The 6722-nt window shown below is 43.2% G+C and overlaps 1 long non-coding RNA gene across 3 annotated transcripts; it reads left to right on the top strand.

Annotated features, from left to right (window-relative positions):
- Positions 1–1268: 1268 nt before the first annotated feature.
- Positions 1269–6250, top strand: LOC143817915 (uncharacterized). Of its 3 annotated transcripts, none has more exons than XR_013224204.1 (3): positions 1269–1283; positions 5214–5485; positions 6087–6250. It is a non-coding gene; the product is annotated as an uncharacterized LOC143817915 (long non-coding RNA). The 3 variants fall into 3 exon arrangements; XR_013224205.1 differs by lacking the exon at positions 1269–1283 and adding an exon at positions 1799–1834; XR_013224203.1 differs by lacking the exon at positions 1269–1283 and adding an exon at positions 2186–2200.
- The last annotated feature ends 472 nt before the right edge of the window (positions 6251–6722 follow it).

Here is a 6722-nt window from a genome sequence, read left to right as displayed (position 1 = left end):
CCAATTAATAATCCACTTTCACTGTTTCCAAGGGGCATTTAGCATCTCGAATCACTTTCGTTGTCTCACGTAAAAAATCCACATACAAAAATATTTCATTCATTCATTTAATCACCCCTTCATTGGGTGACATCCAATTTATACCAAACTGCAGTTTCAGCAATTCAAACATCCAAATGAGCTTTACCTTTTTCTTTCTGCAGCCAAAAATATCTTGAGGAACTTTTTTTTTTCTTTACTTGGACTAAAATTATTTTTTCATTAAATATTTGGCATCTTTTGGGTTTTGCTGAGAATCCGTCGGTGAACTCATCCTGATAGGGAGTTTGTAACTATTTTACGTCTTTTTCTGAGCTCCTTTCAGCTATATTATCACCACATTAATAGTAAGAGACCTAGCACTCAACTTTAGGTAAGATGCAGCAGGAAAAATGTATTGTAGTAAATACAGGAAAAGGTTTAGGTCAATTGTGACCTTCATCAGTTACTACAAAAACACAGACATCTGTGTCAGTATAAGGAAACAATGACAAACAAAATAATAAGAATAACAAAAGTATATACAAAGAACATAGCAAACAGTATAAGGTCATAATATCACATAACAATATATTAGCAGAGCTAGGAATCACGCACAATACCAATTCTAATCTCTATTATTGAATCTATAATCAAGACAAAGTGAAGGAGTGCCCGAATAGGTCAAAAAGGGACATACCAGGAGGTTATTAAATGAAAGCTCTATCCTGGATGTATGACTCATATACCACTTCAGTACAATCTCAATCAGTCTCAGGATCCCATTTCTTGGCCCCGCCGACAATCGTCATGTGACTCTATGGACACACCCACAGCCGGCTTCCTACATCACGACTCCAGATTTCCACTTCCACCCGGGTTAGGAACGCGGTATCATATCGCACATATCCCCGCTGCACCTCCATAATACAGTTCAGTTCAGTACATAGTATAGTATAGCTTTTTTTTGTTTTTTTCTCCCACTTCCGACCACCAGCCTAGCGATCTTATTGGCCACATCTCTTGATAGTCGCGCCCTTCCCTTCTTATATGGGCACGCTGACCCTATATGGCCAGACAAGCGGTGGATGCCGCGTCGGAGAGCACTGCAGCTCCAGGCAACGGATTTATCTCTCCTTTCAATATCCCTGGCCCTTTTTTTCTATTATTATAAGTAGTCACTTCTTATTGCCCCCTTAGGAATCTTCCTATTTGCTCATAGCAGGTTTGCCTACAACAACCACGCTGAACTAATTTTGATGTATGTAAGTGGACTAGACTTTCCTATACTACTTGGCACCTACATATGTAGTCGTCTAAAGGCCCCGTCTCACATAGCGAGATCGCTAGCGAGATCGCTGCTGAGTCACAAGTTTTGTGACGCAACAGCGACCTCCATAGCGATCTCGCTATGTGTGACACGTACCAGCGATCAGGCCCCTGCTGCGAGATCGCTGGTCGTGTCGGAATGGCCTGGACCTTTTTTTGGTCATTGAGGCCCCGCTGACATCGCTGAATCGGTGTTTGTGACACCGATCCAGCGATGTCTTCACTGGTAACCAGGGTAAACATCGGGTTACTAAGCGCAGGGCCGCGCTTAGTAACCCGATGTTTACCCTGGTTACCAAAAAAACAAACAGTACATACTCGCCTTTCGGTGTCCAGGTCCCTTGCCGTCTGCTTCCTGCTCTGACTGCCGGCCGGAAAGTGAGAGCAGATCACAGCAGTGACGTCACCGCTGCGCTCTGCTCTCAGTGTACAGCGGCACTGTCAGAGCAGGAAGCAGACGGCAAGGGACCTGGACACCGAAAGGCGAGTATGTACTGTTTGTTTTTTTGGTAACCAGGGTAAACATCGGGTTACTAAGCGCGGCACTGCGCTTAGTAACCCGATGTTTACCCTGGTTACCGGGTGCTGCAGGGGGACTTCGGCATCGTTGATGACAGTTTCAACGATGCCGAAGTCGTTCCCCTGATCGTTGGTCGCTGGAGAGAGCGGTCTGTGTGACAGCTCCCCAGCGACCACACAGCGACAAAACAGCGACGCTGCAGCGATCAGCATCGTTGTCTGTATCGCTGCAGCGTCGCTGTGTGAGACGGTGCCTTTACTTCACTCTTATCTGTATACAGGATCGTGCAGCGATTACAATTCCCGTTAACGGCTTTCATTTAATAACCTCCTGGTATGTCCCTTTTTGACCTATTCGGGCACTTCTTCACTTTGTCTTGATTATAGATTCAATAATAGAGATTAGAATTGGTATTGTGCGTGATTCCTAGCTCTGCTAATATATTGTTATGTGATATTATGACCTTATACTGTTTGCTATGTTCTTTGTATATACTTTTGTTATTCTTATTATTTTGTTTGTCATTGTTTCCTTATACTGACACAGATGTCTGTGCTTTTGTAGTAACTGATGAAGGTCACAATTGACCGAAACGTTTTCCAAAAATTTACTACAATACATTTTTCCAGCTGCATCTTACCTAAAGTTGAGTGCTAGGTCTCTTACTATTAATCTATATGGAATGGGAACCTGTCCTTAGCACCCCTTCTCTAGTAGTGCTCACGGTTAAATTTTTCATATTATGACCACAGACCACAAAAAAATTTGAACTTGCATGATATCATCAGTTCCCACAGATTTGGCTGCACTTATAGTCCAGAGATGACGCACACAGAGGTTAGTATCACATAGAAGTTGGATGCACCCGGTTGCTACATAAAAAGAGATCATTTTGTTCATTTTTTTCCTTCCCTTCTAAGAGCTGTCATTTTTTTTACCTTTAACAAAGTCATATGAGGACTAGTTCTTTAGTGGGGTGAAATTCCACAGTTGTTTTGGGGTTTTGCTTTTACGTTTTTTTCATTATGGGGTAGAAAATCACCAGGAAACACGTGTGGTTCTTCAGGTCAGTTCTCGGTGATTGTAAAAAAATAAAATTTGCGTTTTGCCACGATTTTCATAGATACATAACTTATTTGTTTTCCAATCGATGGAGATGATTGTGGGCTGTCATTTTTTTTTTGTTTTTTATACCATTCTGAATTGCAATAAAATGTTTTTTGATCACTGTATATTGCCTTGTTTGGAAAAAGTGTGGCGACTAAGAAAAAAAAGCAACTCTGGCGTCTCAATTTTTGTTTTCTTTACGCAGTTTACCATTTGGATTCATTCATCTTACAGTTTCAGGCCGGTTTCACACGTCAGTGGCTCCGGTACGTGAGGTGAGTTTCCTCACGTACCGGAGCCACTGACACACGTAGACCCATTAAAATCAATGCATCTGTGCAGATGTCATTGATTTTTTGCGGACCGTGTCTCCGTGTGCCAAACACGGAGACATGTCAGTGTTCGTGGGAGTGCACGTATTACACGGACCCATTAAAGTCAATGGGTCCGTGTAAAACACGGACCACACACGGACCTTCTCCGTGTGCAGTCCGTGTGGCGTGCAGGAGACAGCGCTACAGCAAGCGCTGTCCCCCCCACATGGTGCTGAAGCCGCGATTCATATCTTCTGTGCAGCAGCGTTTGCTGCATAGAAGATATGAATAATAGTGTTTAAAAGAAAGATCTATCTGTCCGCCGCCCTCCCACCCCCTGTGCGCCCCCCCGCTGTTCTGAAAATACTCACCCGCTTCCCTCGTTGGCTGTCAATGCTTCCTGGTCTGGCCGCCCCTTCTACTGTATGCGGTCACGTCGGGCTGCCGATTAGAGTCATGAATAGGCGGCTCCGCCTCCCATAGGGGTGGAGCCGCTTATTCATGACTGTAAATGAGCGGCCCCACGTGACCGCATACAGTAGAAGGCGCGGTCAGACCAGGAAGCAGCGACAGCCAACGAGGGAAGCGGGTGAGTATTTTCAGAACAGCGGGGGGCGCACAGGGGGTGGGAGGGCGGCGGACACATAGATCTTTCTTTTAAACACTATTATTCATATCTTCTATGCAGCAAACGCTGCTGCACAGAAGATATGAATCGCGGCTTCAGCACGATGCAGTGTACCACACGCGTGGGTACCACACGCTCCGTGTGGTACCCACTCAGCACACGGGCGGCACACGTGTGCCGCACATATGGCCTACGTGAGCTCACAGGCACACGGACACGGATAACTCCGGTACCGATTTTTTCCGGTACCGGAATTATCTGGACGTGTGGGACAGCCCTCATAGTGTGGACTTATAAGTGGGCAGTAACAAATCTGTTTATTTGCTTAAATTCTTTATGTTTATTTTGGGGAAAAGGAGCTGATATAAACTTTTATATATTTTCTATTGCTTTTACTATTTTGGAAAACATTTATTCATTTTAGACTTTATACTTTGGCTTCCATAGGGACTTGAATGTGGGATTGTTTGATCATTTGTTCTATACACTGCAATAATATAGTATTGTAGTGTATTGTCAGATAAATATTCTCCTTTGAAGCCCATAGGAGAACCAAAATGGCAGTGATGGGGTCCTTCTTTAAGCCCGTGGCTGCACCTATCGCCTTATCATGTTGGGTGGGAATAGACGCCTGTGATTGACATTTATATAGCTAAACAGCAGCGATTGGAGCTAGCTCAGTTTCTTGCTGTTACAGGCAGAAACCTGCTGCATAAAACAGCCAGCATCTGTCGAGAATAGTGTAGGATGAGCTCCTATACCCAACCCCATATACGCGGAACCCGGTGTGGACATAAAGTTATGTCCATATGTGGAGGTAAAAAAAGCAAGTTAGTCTTCATCAGAAAATAAAAAGGCACCTGGCATAAAAATTTCTAAAAAAAACAATCAAGCCAGTCTTGATGATTTGTGCGCTGGGGTAACATTTCTGTCAGTTTTCGAAAAGGTGAAAAGGCTGGCAGGAACTGGAGTAAAGAGGCCAAAAGTTGTAAAACTTTTGCACACCTACGAGTTGTTTAAAGGTTTTGCAACATTTCAAGCAAAACGCACAAATTGATTATTTGATTAATTAATTTTTAGTCAACATTCAGATTTTTATTGTTAAATGTATTATTCCACCTCAGCTACATCTATACATTTCCCCTTCACTTTAGAACATTGGGTCACATAATCACCAGGAACATGGCGTGAACCCAGCCATGCAGATGTATTTTATCTTCAGTAGATATTACATTCGGTGCCCTCTTTGTATTCATTCATGCTTCTATATGATGTCATGGATGTCTCTGGATTCTAGGTGATGTCACAGAAGGTTCTATGGCAGGTTATAAAATTTTGCAGTCAAGGATCTCCCAGTCCTTAGTCCCTGTCAGGATCAGTTACCATCTGAAGATCCAGCTGAACAAAAAATGTGTATGGAAAGATTTGGCCGCCGCTCCATGTCAAGAAACAGAAGAAGAAAGTACCGAAGCAGCTGTGGTTCGGACTACTCATACAGAGTCAAGAGCTCTCCATCCAGAAGACGTGGACATAAAAGAAGAGAGAGGCGCAGGAGAAGACATTAAGGAGGTATGTTCCATAAAAGATGTGAAATGCTCCAAAACCTCTGAGGCCATCAAAAGCATATATATATATAAGGTGATCCTCCTGCAATGTCTCCATACTCCTGGCCCATCCCAACCCTGTTCTCTAGATCTGATCTAGATCTGGGAGGAGATCCCTCCCAGGCCTGGATTCTACATCTGCATCCTAAATCTTTGCCGACAACCCCTTTTTAGTTTATATAGTTCCCTTTGTAAAATAAAAATAGCAGATACTTACCTCTTGCTCCAGCGCCATTCCAGCGATGTCAACACCAAGTCTACAAAAGGGACTATTTAATTTAAAAAGGGATTGTCCAGATAATGGACAAACATTTTAAGGGAAAGCTATGTTAAAAAGAGAGATTCATGAAACTACCTAAGAGAAAACCTGTCTTTATTATCCACAGCAGCCAATCACAACGCAGCTTTTATTTCGTATTCTGGTCTTGAAAAAAATTAAATCTACATTTAGGTAGTTTAAAAAAATGTCCCCAATATTACATGGGCCTAAATGTAATTTATAACTCAGAATCTTTCTTGTGCCTGATTTTTAGCCTTCAATAACATTCCCCAAACATTTTTTATAGGATGCCGTCCATTACGAAGATTTAAGCAGTTTCACCACTAGTCGTTAAGAAGTATGGACATCGTCTTCTCTGATCTATCTTCACCACCAGAAAAGATGGGACTACAGTAATAAGGACTTATCCTTCCATTCCACATAATAAATGTGACAGTTCAGCATCTACAACCCTTCAGTCTTTTATTCTGTTAGGTGCAGGGCCGTATTTAGAGTTTCTGCTGCCCTTGGCACTTTTAGTGCTGCCTCCCCCTTTGGTGAGTATGACACTATCAGCAGTGACTTTGGCAAGAATCACTGATGTGAAAGTCGCCTTTTGCAGCAGATCCGGCAGTTTTTCTGCATCTGCCGTGTAACGGATCACTTACGGCAACACTGCGTTCGGCCTCATTCATTCCCTATGGGATTTGCGGCATTTGCCATGATCTGGCAAATGCGGTACCATACCTCCCAACTTTTGAAGAAGGGAAGGAGGTATAAAGTTTGCGGCACGCGTAGTGCGCTGCGTCAAATTTTAGGCCACGCCTCTGACCACACCCATTTCACAACTAGTCACACCCATATCCACGTCCCAACCACAGCCATTTAGCACTGCTGATCACAGTTTTATATACAATAATTATAAACACAAAAAAATATGGCC

Source organism: Ranitomeya variabilis, chromosome 3 (assembly GCF_051348905.1).
Source record: "Ranitomeya variabilis isolate aRanVar5 chromosome 3, aRanVar5.hap1, whole genome shotgun sequence".
In the NCBI taxonomy this organism is placed as follows: domain Eukaryota; kingdom Metazoa; phylum Chordata; class Amphibia; order Anura; family Dendrobatidae; genus Ranitomeya; species Ranitomeya variabilis.
This window is presented reverse-complemented; position numbering and strand designations above follow the sequence as displayed.